This window comes from Prionailurus viverrinus, chromosome B4 (assembly GCF_022837055.1).
Source record: "Prionailurus viverrinus isolate Anna chromosome B4, UM_Priviv_1.0, whole genome shotgun sequence".
NCBI classification, from domain to species: domain Eukaryota; kingdom Metazoa; phylum Chordata; class Mammalia; order Carnivora; family Felidae; genus Prionailurus; species Prionailurus viverrinus.
In genome coordinates, this window is record NC_062567.1 from 27,537,141 (window position 1) to 27,557,899 (window position 20,759).

The window sequence follows — 20,759 nt, forward strand, 5'->3', positions numbered from 1 at the left end:
TTACGATGAACACAGGAGACTTTCAGAGACTACCACTATCCAAATAACTTTCCACTTATACTTCTGTGTCTCATGGTCAATCCTTGTTGAAGAGTTTGGCAAGTGAGTGTTTTAAGTGGGTACACTGGTGGTCTAAGTAATACCAGAGTTTTGTTAATTAGTAAGAAGTTAGCATAACATAGATACTATGCAGAAAACTAGGGGTATTTACCACACAGACTCATAATTATTTCCTTTATATATAAGATATTGATCCAAAATTTTTTACCTAGTATTTGTAGATGGGACATCTAATTTTGGTCTTTTTCTTTAAATTCTCTTCTAATTGTTCTAGTGATTCTGTAGTCTTTTGTAAATTCTTCCATTTGTTGATGTTATTGCTTCTCTTTCATAATGTCGACTATATCAAACATCAGGGGATTCTCACTTGAGTGCCTATTCCTGTATTAAGATCCTTGGTTAGGGGCACCTGGGTAGCTCTGTCGATTGAGCATTTGACTCTTAATTTCGGCTCAGGCCATGATCCCAGGGTCATGGGGTCAGGCCCCATGTCAGGCTCAATGCTCAGCATGGAGCCTGCTTAGAATTTTCTCTCTCTCTTTCTCCCTCTGTCCCTCTCCCCACTTGTTCCCTCTCTCTCTCTCTCTCTCCCTCTTTCTCTCTCTCTCTCTCTCTGTCTCAAAAAAATAAAAATTCTTGGTTAGTCTATTGGTTGTCTCTGTTTTGCTGCTGCTTGATTTAAGCTTCCAGGGTAATTTGGGGGGCAGCAGGGCCTACTCTAGCATGGAGCACCTAAGCATTTAATCTTCCATAAGATGCAACCCTGCACTTTCTGGGCATTTGCAAGCCAGCTGAGGCTCTGCAAACTATCTTTCCCAAGATCTCACAGTCACTACTCACTTATGAGTTAGATAACTCTACTACTGCTTGTGGAGTAGAAGAGCAAAGTGCACAGGTAAGCCCACCTGGTCCCTCCTCCTGAGATCTCACAACTAACCACTGTCTTGGTGCTTCCTAGTTACATTCTACACCCAGCTTCCACCACCTCCAGGCAGGGAGCTTGTACATTGCCACTTTTCCCTATGCTTGTTCTGGTCTCCAGCCTCTCTTTCTGGCTATATGTGCCCTCTGCTGTTTTCCATCTGCATTCTTTTAGGATTTCTCATAGTTTCTGGTTTCCTGATAGTTTACTCTCTTTTTTCCAAGGCAGATAATGGATATGCATTCATTTTCACAGATTTAATGTGAGAAGAGGGAGTCTGCAGTCTATGCTTTTCCCGCCAATTTAAAAACTGAAGACTTTTAAAATGTATTACAAAACGCATTTATATCTATTCTTTCACAAGATTATCTCTGTTATCCTATAAAGTAGGTTGTACAATAATTCTGAGACCTAATTCATGTATGGGAAAACTGAGGTACTAAGGTTAATCGTAATCCCCTGCAGTTAAGAAATATTTTTCTGTTTGCAAAGCAGTTTTGTTTTTATAATTTCATTGCTGTATCTCCTTCTGACTATATTTTCACTCCTGAAGTCTACTTGTTGCTCCATTAGGGAAACTTGAAAGGCAAAAAGTCAATTCTTTCTTTCTTGAGTGATAAATCCTATGTAGCTAACCAGCACCTTAAACCATATGCTATACCAGACCAAGTCTGCCTCACAGCCTTCTCTTGGGCATGGTGTTCTTGCTTCTGCATGAATATTTCTACCTTGATCACTCCAGTGCCCTCTAAACCCTCTAAATTTACCTCTCTTGTGTTTCTAGTCCCTCTCTCCCAATTAAAAAGAGTTCAGAAATGTAAGTAGCTTTGGGGTTTGGCACATAGAAACAGTTTGAATAGTGTAAAATTCATGTCCTAAATACTAAAGGTAGGGAGAGTCAAAAGTGAATAAAATTCTGTCCTGTAAAAATTTTAAAGGAAGAAATTCAGGGAAACTAATAACTGTTGTTAATACCAAGGGATAAAAGCGATGTTAGAGAATTAAAATCAGAGCCCAAGGGTAAAAAGCTAGCAGACCAGGAATTAGCAAAGAGCAACAGAGGGAAGGAGAAAGAGGAGGAGAGGAAAAGGAAGAAGGGGAAGGGGAAGAGAATGGAGGAGGCAGAGGAGAAGGTGGAGAAGAAGGAGGAGGTGGAGGAGGAGGTGGAGGAGGAGGAGGAGGAGGACGAGGAGGAGGAGGAGAAGAAGAGGAAGAAGAAGAAGAAGAAGAAGGGCAGCAACAACAATAACAGCAACAACAACACAAGGAAGAGGAGGAGGATGAGGAGGAGCAAGAAGAGAAGAAAAACCACCACCACCCAGCACTACAGAGTAATGGCTCTAAGTAATTCCCTCAAAGTGGGTTATAGTACATGGGGCTCAAATGTTCTGGCCTCTGGTGATCTGGCCCATGGGTGGGTTATGTCAGTGTGAAGATGCAGGGTTAGGGTCAGTGTCCCTCTCTTTTCTCAGGCCCTATCCTTCTATCAGACAAAATAAGCCAATCTGATGAATTTAAGAGAAGATTAATATGTTGCCCTCTTCTAAATTGTATATTTAGAGCTAATTTCTGGTGCTATAAACATCTGTATAATTTCACCAGTGAAACCTGGTCAGCTTTGTAAGAATTCTGAAGTAGGTCATTTGGAAGATATGATAGATAACAACCCATATTCTTTAAAATTTGGAATTATTTTCTCCAAGGTGAACCTTGCCAAGACCAACAGTGATTATTTTCAACTATGTTAGGCCCCCACAACTAAGTGACCATGAGGTGTGTTCATGCCTACGGTAAATTAATGGAAGATATGCCCATTGGCTACAAATACTTGTTTCATCTTAGGCAACTGATATCAGATGTATAATGATTCGTGGGACAAAAACTATTAGCCCTTTAGAAGCTTTGATAATCCTCAGAAGTAGATGTTGACAGGCAGAGTATATTTTCCTAGTTTCACTGTGAGAGCTGTTTCATCTTAATTATTACAGACAAAAGCCTAATGAACCCAAGGGGTAGAAGACTGACATAACATGCTGTGTTCCTAGCATATTCTCTACTAATGATGCCTACTTATAAATCTTGCCATCTTTCCTGGTACATGTGACTCTTACCTTCAACCAGATCTAGCAAAAAAAAAAAAAAAAAAAAAAAAGTTTACCTCCTAAGAGCTTGTTTTTGTAATTCCTAGATCTTAATATTCCTGTGGCGTACTGAGCTGCAGAGCAAGCAAACGGAAATTAAGATGACAAAAACACACTCCAAAGTAGAAAACTCTATTCTCTGGATCCCTGCAAAATCACCCAGCTGCGATCCAGAGAGATACCCATTTTGCACATTTCTTCAGTAAACTCCCTCAGGTGTACCCTAGCACCACCAGCTATGTTATGAAATGACCCCATTTTTCCTGTGGGTTCCAGAGAAGAGAGCCTGAAATGACCCAAGGGATAGACTAATGGTCCCAGGAAGAACGTTTAAAGGGATTGAGGTTGCTCCAAGCTTACTTAAATTTCATCTCCTTCATAAAAATTTATCTGACTACCCAACTGAGGATGCTTTTCCAGTTCTCTGAATTCCTAAAACCTTTAGAATATATCGCATATTCTGATTTTTAGCTTATATTCCTAAGCACTTTTTTCTGGTTGCTATTGGCTTAGAAACTTGTCTCTCCCCTGTCCTGGGGAATCATCTTTCTATGTTCAAGGATGATGACTCCCAGCTCTCTGGGCTGCAGAGTACCCAGAAGGGCAAAGGACTTAGTAAATACTGGTACACTTGACCTCAGAAAAATGATCTAATTATTGTCCTCAAACCAATAAGCTTTTATTTCAAGGAAGTGGAGCCGTGTTCAAAGTCCACAGAATACTAAATAAAAGGAGTTTGCCAAAATTCCAAGCAGGAGAGATTCTCAGTAAGTTCCGGAACATATGCAAAAGGTTTCTGCAGCTGTGGATGGTGCAAATAGAAATGCTGTCTTCAACAGGGTGTTGGTGACCAACGGTAACTGAAAATTTCTGGGGTAGGTGGGAGGCTATCCCCTGACTCTGTTAATATAAACCTACATAAATCATAAGGTAGAAGTATAAAGGGGGAGTTAAAATAAATGTTTAGCAATTAAATTCAGCAGAAGGAAGTTGTTTATTTTATAAAACAACATTATTGAGGTTGTTTTATAATAAAATGGACATACAATAAAATGTACCCATTTAAAGTCAGTTCAGTCAGTTCAATAAGTTTGGACAAATGTATACATTCGTGTATCCAGAACCTAAATTAAAATATAGAGCGTTTTTGAAGTTCTAAAAGATCTCTGTTCTTTTGCAGTCAATTCCACCTTGCCCTTTACCTCCAGCTGCAGGCAACAACTGATGTGCTTTCTGTCTCTATATATTAGACTACTTTTTTCTAGAAGTCCATATGAATTGAATCATATAGTGCATGATTTTTTTGTGCAAAGCTTCTTTCACTCAACACAATGTTTCTGAGATTGATCCATATGTTTGTATGTATCAGTATTCTGTTGCTTTTCATAGCCGAGTAGTATACCATTGAATGAATGTACCACATTCTGTTTATCTGTTCACAGTTGATGAGCATTTGAGTGGTTTCGTTTTTGTCTATTAGAAATAAAGCTATGATGAGCATATGTGTTCAAGTGTTTGTTTCATTTATCTTGGATAAATACCTAGGGTATAATTGCTGGGTGTTTGGTAAGTATATTTGCAACTGTCAATCTGTTTTTCAAAGTGGTTAGATCATTTTGCCTATCATCGATCTATCATCTGTCTATTTATTTTTTATTTTTTTGTGTGTTTAGATCATTGCGTCAAGACCATATATACCATATATATGAGCATTTCACTTGCTCCACATTGTTGCCCACATTTAGTATTGTCAGTCTTTTTAATTTTAGCCATTCTAATGTATATGCAGTGGTATCTCATTGTGCTTTAATTTTTGTTTACTAATGACTAGCAATGTTAAACATCTTTCATATATTTGTTAACCACTCATTTATCTCATTTTTTGAAGTGTCTGTTCAAGTCTTTGTCCAATTTTAAATTTGATCATTTTGTTTGTTATTGTTGTATTGTACAAGTACTTTATATATTTTGAATGCAAGTTCTTCAAGAGATATAGGTATTGCATATATTTTCTCCCAGTATCCTTATTTTTAAAATTACCTTGTAGTGTCTTTTGAAGCATAAATATTTTTAATTGTAATGAATTCCAGTCGTTTATTTATTTTTTATAGTTAGTGTCTCTTTGTATCCTACCTAAAGAATCTTTTCTTATTCCAAAGCCACAAAAATACTTAACATGTTCTTTTGGTTCAGTGGACAGCAAAATTTTTCTGTAAACCGTGAGCTAATCAATATTTTGGGCTTTAAGGAACAAATGGTCTCTGTTGCAACTACTCAGTTCTGCCATTGTACCACAAAAGCATCCATTCACTATACAATGGGCATGGCTAGATTGGGCCAGTGGGTACAGTTTGCCAACCCTTATTTTAGAAGGTTTATAAATTTAGCTTTATATTTAGGTCTATGATCCACTTCCAATTAATTTTGGAGTATGATGTAAGTCAAGTATACAATTTTTTTTTTACATTTTACCATACATATATCCAGACTTTCTGGCAGCGTTGTTGAAAAGACCATTCTTTCCACTAAAAGAATCATAAGTCATGATCAAGTTGGATATATCTCTTGGATACAAAAATGGTTCAACATATGCAAATCAAAAAATGTGATACATTGCATTAACAGGATCAAGAATAAAAATCATATCATTATCTCAATATATGCATAGAAAGGATTTGAAAAATTTCAACATTATTTCATGGTAAAAACTCTCAACAATTAGGTACAGAAGAAATCTACTGCAATGTTTTAAAGGCCATATATGACAAGCTCACAGCTAACATCATAATCAATGATGAAAAGCTGAAAGTTTTTTCTCTAAGATCAGGAGCAAGACAAGGATGTCCACTCTCACCACTCTCTTCTATTTAACATAGTACTAGAAGCTCTAGCCAGAGCAATTAAGAAATGAAAGGAAATAAAAGATATCCAAATAAAAATGGAAGAAGTAAAATGGTCTGTTTTCAAGTGACATGATCTTATATACAGAAAACCCTAAAGACTCCACAGAAAGAGTGTTAGAACTAATAAACAAAAATAAATAAAATATACAAAACCAATACACAAAATCCATTTGTATTTCTATATACTAACAATGAACTATCTGAAGGAGAAATAAAGAAAAAGCAATCCCATTTACAAAAGCATCAAACACAATAAAATACTTAGGAATAAATTTTTTTTTCAACGTTTATTTATTTTTGGGACAGAGAGAGACAGAGCATGAACGGGGGAGGGGCAGAGAGAGAGGGAGACACAGAATCGGAAACAGGCTCCAGGCTCTGAGCCATCAGCCCAGAGTCTGACGCGGGGCTCGAACTCACGGACCGCGAGATCGTGACCTGGCTGAAGTCGGACGCTTAACCTACTGCGCCACCCAGGCGCCCCTAGGAATAAATTTAATCAAGGACATGAAAGACCTGTAAACTGAAACCTATAAAACATTCATGAAAGTGATTGAAGAAGGCACAATAAATGGAAAGATATCCCCTGACTATGAATTGGAAGAACTCATATTATCAAAATGTCTATAGAATCCAAAGTGATCTGTAGAATCAATGCAATCTCTGTCAAAATTCTATTGGCATTTTTCGTAAAAATAGAAAAAAATCCTAAAAGTCCTATCAACCACAAAAGACCCTGAATAGACAAAAGAATTTTGAGAAAGAACAAGTCTGGAGGCATCATAATTTCTGATTTCAAACTATACGACAGAGTTACAGCAAGCAAACATTACAGTACTGATGTTAAAATAAGACACAGAGACCAAAGGAACAGAATAGAATCCAAATATAACCAACAAATATATAACCAACTAATTTTTAAAAATTTTTTTTTTCAACGTTTATTTATTTTTGGGACAGAGAGAGACAGAGCATGAATGGGGGAGGGGCAGAGAGAGAGGGAGACACAGAATCGGAGGCAGGCTCCAGGCTCTGAGCCATCAGCCCAGAGCCTGATGCGGGGCTCGAACTCACGGACCGCGAGATCGTGACCTGGTTGAAGTCGGACGCTTAACCGACTGTGCCACCCAGGCGCCCCTATAACCAACTAATTTTTGACAAGAATGCCAAGAATACAAAATGGGAAAAAGATACTCTCTTCAATAAATGCTATTGAAAAAAACTGGATAGTCATGAGGAAAAGGATGAAATTGGAGCCCTATAATACATCATTGTGTTGGAGGGGGGGAGTGTTGTAGCAAGTGTATTAAATCAAGAATATGCAGATTATGACCTTCTAAATGAGGAGGCACAAGTTACCCACATGGGGTCAACAGGTAGCTCACTTAGCATCTGTGCTCCTGTCTGGGGGAAGTGAGAACATTGGGATGGTTTTAATTGAAGGCACAGTTCCAAAACACTCACACAAAGAAAGTAAAGTCATGAGATTTATTACTTATAGATCCAGAAACAGGGTGGAGGGGTTAGGGACATAGTTGGACCAGGAAAAGGGCAGTCTTCCATCGCAGGTAACCAGTAAGCAGGAGATAGAGAGCAGGTTAGAAAACACCTATTACCCAGGAGCCAGTTGGGGCAGAAGGCACTAACTTTTCATGGCCTCAACTCTGTAAGTGGTTATTTTAAAAGATGACCTAGGAAAATCAAAGTGAGAACTTTGGGAAGAACTCTCAGGTTAGGTCTTTAAATATTTGGACTCTGAGTGTAAGCAGGGTTGTCAAATTGTAAAATACCTAGGCAGCAACTCAAAATATCTGTTTTCTCATCACAATTAATCACAAAGATTAACTCAAAATGGAATAAAGCCTTAAAAGTAAGACCTAAAACCATAAAACACCTAAAAGAAAACATAGATAAAAAGTTCCTCAACCCTGGTCTTGGCAATGATTTTTTTTTTAGATGATACTAAAGCAGAAGCAACAAAAGTGAAAATAAAGTGGGACTAGATCAAACTAAAATGCTTCTGCACAGCAAAGGAAAAAATCAAAAAATGAAAAGGCAACCTAAATAATTGGAGAAAATATTTGCAAACCATATATCTGAAAAGGAGTTAATATAAAAAATCTATAAGGAACTTCTACAACTCAAGAGTAAAAAAACAAATAGCCTGATTAAAAAATGAGTAAAGGAGGTGGCTCAGTTGGTTAAGTGTCTGAGTTTGGCTCAGGTCATGATCTCGCATTCATGGGTTCGAGCCCCTCATTGGATTCTGTGCTGAAAGTTTTGGAATCTGTGTCTCCCTCTCTCTCTGTGCCTCCCCTGCCCATGTTCTACCTTTCTCTGTCTCTCAAAAAATAAAATAAAATGTTAAAGAAAATTTTAAATAAAAAAAAAATGAGCAGAGGACCTGAGTAGACATTTTTCCAAAGAAGACGTACAAATGACCAATAAGTACATGAAAAGATGGTGAACATAATTAATCACCATGGAAACAGAAATCGAAGCCATGATGAGATGTCACCTCACACCTGTTAGGATGGCTTTTATCAAAAAGACAAGAGATGACATGTTGGTGTGAATGTGGAGGAAAGGGAGCCCTTGAATCTTGTTGATAGAAAGTAAATTGGCACAGCCATTATGAAAAACAGTGAGGAGGACCTCAAAAATTACTAACAGAACTACCATGTGATTAAGCAGTTCCACTTCTGGATATGTATCTGAAGGAAACAAAATTAGTATCTCATAGAGGTATCTGCACTCCCATATTTATTGCAACACTTTCACAATAGCCAAGATATGAAAACAACCTAAGTGTCTGTCAATGGATGAGTGAATAAATAAGATGTGGTATGGATTTTGATTTAGTGTTGAGAAAGAAGAAAATCTTGGGGCACCTGGGTGGCTCAGTCAGTTAAGTGTCCAGCTCTTGATTTTGGCCTAGGTCATGATCTCACCGTTTGTAGGATCAAGACCTGCTTCAGGCTCTGCACTGATAGCACAGAGCCTGCTTGGGATTCTCTCTCTCCCTCTCTCTCCTCCCTTCCATCTCAAAATAAATAAATAAACTTAAAAAAAAAAACAAAAGAAGGAAATCTTGACATTTGCAACTACATAGATGAAACTGGAGTACAATATGGTGAGTGAAATTAGCCAAAGACAAATACTGTATGGTGTCACTTTTTTTGTGGAATATAGAAAAACAAAAAGAAAACAAAACAACAAAAAACTCAAAGTTACAGAAACAGAATGTAGTGATGGCTACCAGGGGCTGGGAGGGTAAGGGGAATGGGGAGATGCTGATCAAAGATTACAAACCCCAGTTATAAGATGCATGAGCTCTGGGGTTCTAACATACAACATGGTGAGTATAGTTAATAATACTGTGTTGTGTACTTGAAATTTGCTAGAAGAGTAAACCTTAAGCCCTCTTACCCCTAGCACCTCCCTCCACACACCCAAATGGTAACTATCTGAGGTGATATATGTGTTAACTTGACTGTGGCAATCATTTCATAAAGTATACATATCAAATCATCATGTTATACACTTTAAATATATACAATTTTGTCAGATATACCTCAATAAAGATGGAAAATAAATTTAAAAATGAATGAACAAATAAATAAATTTTTATAACAAACTTCTTTCCCCCACTGAATGATTTTGGCATCTTTGTCAAAATCAATTAACCACATAAGGTGGGTATATTTCTGGAATTTCTATTCTGTTCCAAAGTACATGTCTATTTGTATGTCAATACCCCACTGCCTTGATTACTGTACCTTTACAGTAATTCTTGAAATCTGGTAGTGTATGCTTTTCAACTTTATTCTTTTTTTTAAATTTCTTTGGCCTTTATAGTTACTTTGCTTTTATAATATTTTGTATAATGTTAGAACCAACTTGCCTATTGGGATTTTCATTGGGATTGCTTTGAATCTATTGAAAAATATAGAGAGAATTGCCATTTAAACAATATTAAATCTTTCAATTCATGAGCACAGTAAATCTTTCCATTTGTTTAAATTTTGTTTATTTTCTCTCAGGTTTGTTTTATAATATTTTATCTATAGTTTTTAAGCACATTTAGCTCATGTTTTGGATTCTATTATAATGAACTTTTAATTCTATTTCCAGTTGTTCAATCCAATTGCTATTATGTAGAAATACATTTGTTTTTTTTTTTCACATTGATCTTATTTTCTGTGAACATACTAAATCTGCCTTTTAATTCTATAAGCTTTTTTTTTGGTAAATTACCAAGGATATTTCATATGCACAGCCATGTGTTCTATAAATTAAAATTTTACTTCTTTCTTTTTACTTTGTCAACTTTCTTTTTCTCTTGCCTTATAACTTTGGCTAGGATTTTTCTACAGTATTGAAAAGAAGTGGTGAGAGTGGACATCCTTATTATTATTTTTTTTAAGTTTATTTATTTATTGAGAGAAAGAAAAAGTAAGCAGGAGGGGCAGAGAGAGGGGGAGAAAGAGAGAATCCCAAACAAGCTCTGCACTATCAGCACAGAGCCTGATGTGGGGCTCAAACTTATGAACCCATGAGATCATGACCTGAGCCAAAGTCAAGAGCCAGATGCTTAACTGACTGAGCCACATGGGCACCCCTCTTGCTCTGTAGGTGGAAATCATTCATTTTCCATGAAGTATGTATTTTTTCTTTTAATTTTTTTTCAATGTTTATTTATTTTTGAGAGAAAGAGTAGACAGAGCATGAGTGGGAGAGAGGCAGAGAGAAAGGGAAACACAGAATCTGAAGCAGGCTCCAAGCTCCGAGCTATCAGCACAGACCCTGACATGGGGCTTGAACCCACGAACCATGAGATCATGACCTGAGCCAAAGTTGGACACTTAACCGACTGAGCCACCTAGGCACCCCCCATGAAGTATGTTAACTCTAGATTTTTCATAGATACCATTGACCAGGTGTTAAAGTATGTTTCTAGTCCCAGTTTTCTGAAAGATTTTACTCTTTTTAATCAGGAATTGTTTTGTTAAATGAATCTTGGTTATTTATTGAGATGATAGTATGTTTTAATATCTTTTAGCTTAGTAATTTATATCAATTGATTTCCAAATACTAAATCAGTCTTGCATTCATGGAGTAAATCCCACATAGTTACAGAACATTATTCTTTTTATGTTGTGCTAAAATCTAGTCACTAATATTTCCTAAGGAATTTTTCATCTATGGTTATGTAGGATATTGATCTATAGTTTTCTTGTAATACTATCTAAGTGTTAGGATAATTCTGAATTCATGAAATGAGTTTTGAAGATTTTCTCCTCTTCTATTTTCTGAATGATTCTTGTGTAGGATTGTTATTATTTCTCCCTTAAATGATGTATAGATTCCATCAGTAAAACCATCTGACTTCAGAGTTCATCTTGTGGAAAACTTATAAAATGATGTTAACTTACTTAATAGATATAAGGACGTTCAGATGTTTCTACCCTTTTAAAAACAAATTTTGTTAATTTATATTTTTCAAAGAATTTTTCCATTACATTTGTGTCAGGAATGAGCAAACTTTTTCTGTAAAGAGACAGATAGTAAACATTTTAGACTTTGTGGGCCATACAGTCTTTGTCACAAAAGACAACTCTGCCACTGTATCACAAAAGCAACTGTAGACAATGCATAGACAAATATGTATGCTTCTGTTCCAATAAAACTTTATTTGCTAAAACAGGTAGCAGGCAAGATTTAGCATATTGCTATAGTTTGCCAAAACAGATCAAATTTTAGCAAGAGTATTTTGTAAGATTCCCTCATTATTCTCTTAATGTCTGTAATATCTAGAGTGATGTCACCTCTTTATTCATAATATTGCTAATTCTCATTTTATCTTAAATAGTCAAGCTGGTCAATCAATCAATCTTACTGCTTTTTTTGTTTTTGTTTTTTTATAAATAACTATCTGGGTCTCATTGATTTCAATGATTTTTTCTGTTTTTGTTTTTTATTTTATTGGAATTTTCTCTTTATTATTTCATTTCTTCTATTTGTCCTGGGTTTAACTTGCTCTACTTTTTCTAGCATATTAAGGTGAAAGTTTTAATCATTGTTAAATATCAGCATTTAAACATTTTTTTAAACATTTATTTATTTTTGAAAGAGAGACAGTATGAGTGGGGGAGGGACAGAGAGAGAGGGAGACACAGAATCAATCCTAAGCAGACTCCAGGCTCAGAGCTGTCAGCACAGAGCCCAGCGAGGGGCTTGAACTCACAAACTGCGAGTTCATGACCTGAGCTGAAGTTGGATGCTTAACCGACTGAGCCACTCAAGCACCCCTATCAGCATTTAAACTTGTAAGTCTTCTTCTAAACACTACTTTAGTTGCATTCTAAAATTTCTTGTGTGTTTTTATCTCAGTCCAATTGAAAATATTTTCTATCCTCTTTTGTAATTTTTTTATTTGATTCATGAGTTATTTCAAAGTTTGTTTAATTTCCAAATATTTAGAGAATATTTCAGATGTCTTTCTAATATAGATTTCTAATTTAGTTCCAATGTGGTCAGGAACATTCTTTGTATGATCCTAATCCTTTAAATTTATTGAGAAATTTTGGCCCAGCATTTGGTCAACCATTGGGGTATGTTCCAGATGCCCTTAAAAAAATGTATATTCTGTCAGCTAATAGAGTGTGCTAAAAATATAAAATAGGTCAAGTTGGTTGGTAATATTGTTCATGCCTTCTATATCCTTACAGATTTTTTGTTTATTTACTATAAAACAGGCAGGGCAAAATCCCCAACTGTACTTATCAACTTGTCTGTTATTCTTTTCAGTTCTGTGAAAATTTGCTATATCTATTAAAAGCTCTGTCATTAGGTAAATACACAGTCATAATGATTATATTTTCTTAAATAATTTTTTACCATTATGAAATGTCACTCTTTATCCTTGGCAATATTCTTTCCTTTGAAGTTCATTTTATCTTATACTAATATATCCATTTCAGTCTTATTATTATTAATTAAACGGTCTTCCACTTTCTGTCACTTTACATTTATCCAATTGTGAAATGTGTTTCTTATTGACAGCATAGAGTTGGGCTTTGGTGTTTGATGTATGCTGATACTTTCTGCCTTTCAATTTGAATACTTTATACCATTTACATTTAATATAACACAGATATTGTCTGGTTTAAATATATCATATTGCCATATATTTTCTATTTATTGTATTGTATTGTCCCTTTTCCTCTTTTCCTGCCTTTCTTTGAATTGAGTATTGTTAACATTTAATTACATCTCCACTATTGGCTTTTTGGCTATGTTTTTTAAATTAATTTTTATAATTCATTCATACATTTTTGTTCTCACTCTATCTTCATATAATAATATATAATATCATGCACTAAGAAAGTAATAACACTGTAGTGTATAGTCCCATATTTGTGCTATTATTTTCATACATTTTACTTCTGTATATGTTATAAACCCTACACATTTTTTTTTTGCTTTAACTAATCAATTATCTTTTTGAATAGTAGGAAAGCTTTTCATTCCTAACATAAATTCTAATTGCTCATAATATACAATGATTTTTATAGTTTGTTATATCCAACTTGCTAAAACAGTAAATATATTATTAGAATTAAAAAAAAGTATACTTATTTATTTTGAGAGAGAGAGAAAGTGTGTGGGAGGGCCAGAGAGAGAGAAAGAGAGAGAATCCCAAGCAGGCTCCACACTGTCAGCACAGAGCCCGTTGTGGGGCTTGAACTCATGAAATGTGAGATTATGACCTGAGCCCAAACCACCAAGAGTCAGATGCTTAACTGACTGAGCCACCCAGGTGTCCCAAATTTTTTATAGTAAAATACCAAAATCAAACAGACCATAATTACAGAGAATAAGTAGGGAGTCTATATCAAATTTAAGTCATTAGGATGTTCCTCTGGGAGGAGATAATATAGAAACTGCATCCTATAAGACAAATAAGAAGCAGTTATGAATACAGTTGAACTTTGAACAACACAAGTTTGAACTGTGTGGGTCCACCTAAACACAGAATATTTTTTTAAATAAATCTACTATAGTATTATAAAATATGTGTTAATAGACTGTTTATGTTATGTGTAAGGCTTCTAATCAACAGTAGGCTATTAGTAGTTAAGTGTTTGGGGAGTGAAAAGTTGTATATGGAATTTTGACTGCACAGGGGGTCAGCACCACAGACCCCATATTGTTCAAGGGTCAGCTGTAAATTCATCTCAACTCTATCATTCAGTGATTCTGTGACTCTAGTAGAACTAGGAATGAGTCTAGTGAAACTTAGGCCAAACCTCTTACTTAATAAGTGAGGATGTAAAGCCTAGAGAAAGTAAAGGAGTTAAGTGACTCGCCTAAAATTTCCCAGTGAGGTCACCAGGAAATAGACCTGGAACCAATCTCCTAATCTTAAGTCAAGTGATAGATCCATTATACATTTGTTTTTATTAAAAAGCTGGTTTCACCTTGCAGTGTCTGTGGCCATTTAAGAAGGATATTGCATTAACATTTGGCATAGTACAGATTGGTTTGCTTCCTCATTTCAGAGATGACTTTGGCATTAGCTGGAGTTTTTAAAATGTTAAAAAATAGTTCCAGATAGAAGAGAAATCTTATATTTTAGGGGAAGAAGAGTAGGTCCAGGAGTTTGTTTTCTCCTTTCATTTTTTAACTGAGTTATAACTTACCTGCAGTTAAAGGCACAGATCTTCAGGGAATAGTTTGATCACTGTTACAAACTAAATATTTGTGTCCTCCCTAAATTCGTATGTTGAAATCCTGCCCCCCAATGTGATGGTATTAGAAGGTGGGGTTTTTAAAAAGTAATTAAGTCATGAGAGTGGATCCCTTATGAATGGGATTAGTGTCCCTATGAGAAGAGACATGATGCAGCTTACGTCCTCTCTGCTCTCTGCCAGGTAAGGATGCAACAAGAAGATGGCCAACTGCAAGTTGAAAAGCAGGCTCTCACTAGAACTGAATCTGTTGGCAGCTTGGTCTTGGACTCCCCGGCCTCTAGAACTTTGAGAAATAAATTTCTGTTGTTTAAGCCTCTCATCCTATAGTAATTTGTTGCAGCAGCCCAAAATGACTAAGGCAATCAGTTTTGATGAATGTGTACATTCATATAACTCACAGTCCTATCTCTATATAGTACATTTCTAACGCCCTGGAAAATTCCCTCATGCTTCTTTTCAGTCAATTATCTCTCCCCAGAAGAAACCATTTTTATGACTTCTATCACCATACATTTGTTTCACCTGTTCTAGAACTTCATGTAAAGGGAACCACGCAGTAAATTCTTTTTGTGCCTGGCATCTTTCACTCAGCATGTTTCCAACACTCATCCATGTTGTTATTTGAATTCCTCTTTATTGCTGAGTAATATTTCATTGTAACAACCAAAGCTTGTCGTCCATTCTCCTGTTGATGGACATCTGTGCTGTTTCTAGGTTTTCTTGTTGATAATGTTATTTCAGTAAGTTGCTATGAACATTCTTGCAAAAGGCTTTTTTTTTACATCTGTTTTTGTTCTTAGATAAACTTCTAGGAGTAGAATTGCAGGGTCATAAGTAGGTGTACAATTATTTTTCTGAGAGACTATCAACAGTTTTCCAAAGTAGTCATACCATTTTCACACCTGCCAGCAACGTATGAGAGTTCTGGTAGCTCCATATCTTCACCAACATTCAGGGTTGTTTTATTGTTGTTGTTAATTTGTTTGTTTAGACATTCTAGTAGGTGAGTTCTGGTATCTCAATGTGTATTTAATTTGCCTTCTGATGACTCATAATAGTGAGCATATTTTCATGTGTTCAACTTTGTATAGCCTCTTTTGTGGAAGTATCTGTTCAAGTCTTTGCCCATCTCCCTGAAATTAGGATTTTGTTATTGAGTTGTTGGAGTTCTTTTTATATTCAGATATTAGACTTTTATCAGGAATATGTCTAACAAATTCCCAGAAGTTTTAGACTTGAAGAGTCTAAAACTTAGAGTTGAATTTGTTTCAAGAATATTTTAGGGGCTAATTAGAAAAACTACTCCCTATAACCTTTCCATCATTACCAACACATTCTCTCTTGGACTGGGCTTCTTGGTGAAAGTGAAATATACAAGGGCTCCCCTGGGAATGTCTCTCAGGACACCACAGCTGTCTGTCTGTTGCTTGAGCATCAGAGCGCTCCAGTGTAAAAGCAAAGCAGAGTTTGCAAAGGACTTGAGTCTCCGAGAAGGTGCAGCTGTTACTGCCTCAACTCCCTTGTTCCAAAAATTGTCTCACAAATGTGAACCTCATACCATCTCACCACCCTTCTTCCCCACATTGTTCTTTCCAGAGCAGTTGCCACCTCATACCATCCTATCACCATGGACCACTTGTTTCTCCTTGCTTGACCTTGGACCAGTCTTTCTTCTCAGAATTACCCTATCACATTGGAACTTGCAAAGGAAATTTTCAAAAGCAAATTTGAAAGAAGTTCACACATTTAAAAGCAAATGTTCTCTGTGTGAGAAAGATCCTGACCTAAACTGACCTCAAGATCCCTTTCTTGGGCTTTTCCAGTCTTTCCTGCCCTTTGGAGAAATTCCTCAAGTTCAGGTCTAGTTCTCTGGCTCCTGGCTCACTCCCCCGCCCCTGTTGGCACTGGCCTGTGCATGATGAAATTAGGTTCCCCCACTCCTGTTTCTAATACCAGCTCAAACTTCTTAGCATGAGCTCCAGGTATTTATCATTTGGCTGTGAGAACAAGATGCTGAATATAAATGTGCCTTCAGAAGCCCAGCTGCCTGACTATCCTCTCCCACCGAACATTGATCCACAGGCTTCTTCCTCCTGCCTGAGGTTTTCAATTGCTCAGACGATTAAGAAGATATTTATTAAAGAGGTCTGCAATGTCTAGATTCAAGTTGTTGTTTTCTAAACAGTGGCTACTAAATAGGCAGCTGTGTACATTTGGATCTGATTGCTCCACACATTTCCTATTCTATTCATTAAGGGGTGAATCATGTGTTTATTAGTTGAAGCACACCCCCTGAAGTGTGTCCATATTATTAGTCCCATCTGAGAGAAAAGGAAACTGGCAGTCAAGTGAAAGGACATCATAAAAATGCCTCCTATTTGCACAATACTCTACACTTGGTCTTGCATTGTCTCATCTGGTTTTCATGCACACCTACTTGCTAGGTGAGTCACTTGCTATGACCTTGACAGAAGCAGATGAAGACAGAGAAGGCTTGGGTTAAGCAATTCACTTAAGGTTCCTTGGAAGGTCAACTGTGGGGCGTAAAGCAGAATCCTGGCCTCCTATTTTCTGGCTCAGCCATCTTTCCACCCCCACAGGCTCTTAAATTATAGTGAGTCAGTGGGATGGCAGGACGAGAACAGATTTTGGACAGAAGACAGGAGGGACTGACATCAGTAAACTGGAAGGAAGCCAAACCAAGGACATGTCCTACTTGCCCAGAAGTGGATGAGGACCATATTGAAGGTCCTTCCTAACTTGAAGGCATGTCTTTCACTGCTGAGGCACAGCCCCCAGCCCCAGGGCTTCTCTAGCCCTGAAAGATCAGGGGCTAGAGCCTGTGGCTCAAGCTCTCCTTTCCCACTAGCATCAAAGCTTGTCTTGCAGGAGAGCTTCTCCTCTGTGATCTAATATTCTTCCTCCTGCTTCTCTTCTCATTTCAGCCTATTGAGTACTTCTAGTAGAGTACTCAAGAGAAGAGAAGAACTTACCGGAATGCAAAATGGCATCGGGTGGGTTGTTTCCTCAGGGGAAATAATGCATCTCCTGTTGCTCTTGTACTGACCCAGGTTTCCAAGGAGGGGCTTGTGCCCTTTGCTCAAGGGAAGAGAACAGAGCTAGATTTTTTTTTTCTTAATGAATTTTCAAGCATAGAGAGAAAACTGTTTCTCTAGTGGGGAAAAGGGTGATTATTAGTAGGAAGAAAGAAGTGATGCAGGAGCAAGTCCAAACATGTCTTGCAGGAAACTGGTTCAGTATTTCCCCTCATTTGCTCCAGTGAAAAGAAAGTGCCGAAGGTGGCTCCAAGGTCAGTGACCAACAGCCCCCTTCTCCTCTACTTTGAATGAGATTTTTGCAGTTCCACTTGTTTTGGGGATTATGGGCAAAAGGGAAACTGGCATTTAAAACTGATAGGAGAGGAATAACATTTTGGGAGAGGCACAATTAATGTTAGTTTCAGGATTAAGATACAAACAGCAAAGGGATCTCAATAATAGCAATAATATTTATAAAAATAATTATTATTAAAGCAGCAACTACGTACGAGGTATTCTTCCGTATCCATTAAGAAGGCCTGAATATTCCTCTTTTACAGATTAAAACAAACAAACAAACAACAAAATGGAAACAATCTCTCAAGCTCAGAAAGGCAAAATGACTTTCCCAAGGCCTAAAGTTTGTAAATAGAATAACTAGAGTTTTGAGTCCATCCTGCATGGCTGTCCAGACTTTGGTAAATTTTAACTTTTTAGTTTTGTGATCGAAACACTTGTTATTGTAGCATGACAATATCAAGGGGCTGGTGTCCTGGACTATAAGGCTCATATGACTATTGTACCTCGATGGGATCACCATGTGTTTCAAACACTGAGCATTCAGAAACTCACCTATGTCTATTCATCCAAGGGTGACAAAGCCCTGGTGAGTTGATTTGCAGTAGCCAGATTTATAAAAGCCTGTTTTTCATATCAGTATACTGTCTGCTCAGTTTGATCAGGGTGGCTTCTTTCTGAGCATATCTATATAAATCCCTTAGAAAGACTTATCTAGCACTTGGGGTAGAGCGTATTAGAATGATTAGAAATTGAAGGTTGGGGAGAACAATTTGGGATAAAAGTAATGAGTACAAGAACTAGCATAATGGAATTGGAAATAGATGAGGAGATATTGATAGTAAACAGACCGTGAAAGAGAAAGAGGAATCAAAGATCTTTGAGGTTTCCAGCCTGGTGATGACAAGACAGGTGATTCACTTCAAGGAAGTAATTAGAGCATGAGGTGCATTTAGATTTCAAATGGAGACTATGGGCACCTGGGTGGCTCAGTTGGTTGAACATTCAACTTCAGCTCGGGTCATGATCTTGTGGTTTGAGTTTGAGCTCCCCCTCAGGCTCTCTGCTGTCAGCACAGAGCCCACTTCAGATCCTCTGTCCCCCTCTATCTGCCCCTCCTTTCTGCTCCTCTGCCACTTGCATGCTGTCTTTCTCAAAACTAAATTAAAAACATTAACAAAAAATGGAGACTTTAAAGTTCAGTAAGCCCAAAACAAGATGCCAACTTAGCACCTAAAATTGCAGGATTAACCGAGGTAAAAAATATTTTTTAGGGTTTTCAGGGAGCACTGTAAATATGTAGGGCCCCTATACTATAATTTTAGTGGGTCCAGGAATTATGGCTATTCTGTTATCCTATCCAGTCTCAGTGTCCACCCCATTCTCAGCAACTGAGATTCTGTTGTGAGTTTTTATGTCATGGAATTTTAACAAGTTTTCGATGACTGATATAGTAAAGCATGCTTCCTGTGGTGCCTTTCTTCTCATCACTAGAGAAGCATTGTCTGTCTATTTAGGATTGTCCTTTTGTTCTTTTGGGGAGGATGTTTCCCTACTCAGCCTAGATACTGAACATTGCCCTAGAGCCCACCTATAGGCTTCTCTCTAAACTCTTGGGGTTGAGAAAAGAAACCCTAGAAGAGGTGGATGCAGCCAGCTGATGTATTTAGTTGGGATTCCAGGGGCTATCACTTGAGGCACAGCTGGGAGAATAAAAGAGTTTTAAATACTGTGGGAAGAGGAGAGGACTCCTTTCCCACACTGGAGCTTCCAAACAACCTGGAAATGTCTGTAGGCCAGGCATCTTGCCATACGTAAAATGAGTCAGGTTCTCTGAGGCTCTCAGACTACAGGTCCAAAAGCCTTGTTTGGCTCATTCTCCTTTCTAATCCACTTGAGATGCCGATGAGCAAAATTTTCGCCATGGTGGAAAACAGTAGGTATTCGGCAGGTGCCTCTACCCAGAAAAGAACCAGGAAGTCTTTCTCATGACCATAATTTTTAAAGACTATCACTTAGTCAGAAATGCTCCTGAGACCTCCAAACCCATTATTCTTTCACCTGGTTAAAAGATTATTGTTATAGATCATTATAATATAATTATTATATCTTATTAATAATAGTTATCTAATAATAGCAATAGTTCACACTCAGTATGAGTCAGTCACTGTTCCATGCGCTTTAGTCATCATCAAATTTAATCCTCACAGCACCTTTCCATCATTATTTTCACTAGGTATTTTTTTATCCCTATTTTGTTTACTATTTTGTAATCCTAGACTCTCATAAGGGAGAGCTATTTAGAGACTAACCAGGCTAGGCTGAGTCATGAACTTGGCTGTCCATGTTATTCCAAGAATAGGCCTGTCTGATTTTCACTTTTTCTAACTTCCTTAAACCTATTTTTCAGTTATAACTTGGATTCTTCATCTCTTGGAGTGTCTGTCACTATCTTTATCTCCTCAACTTCCAAATAACACCTAATTCTGCATCTCAAAGTTCCCAAGGTTTTGAGCCCTTTTAGTTGATGCAAAAATATTAAACTCATTTATTACCATTAATCTCATCCAGTGGGTACCAGAAACCACTGCTTTATTCTAATGAGTGAACTAATGGTTCCTCCATATTGTTTTGAATTAAAA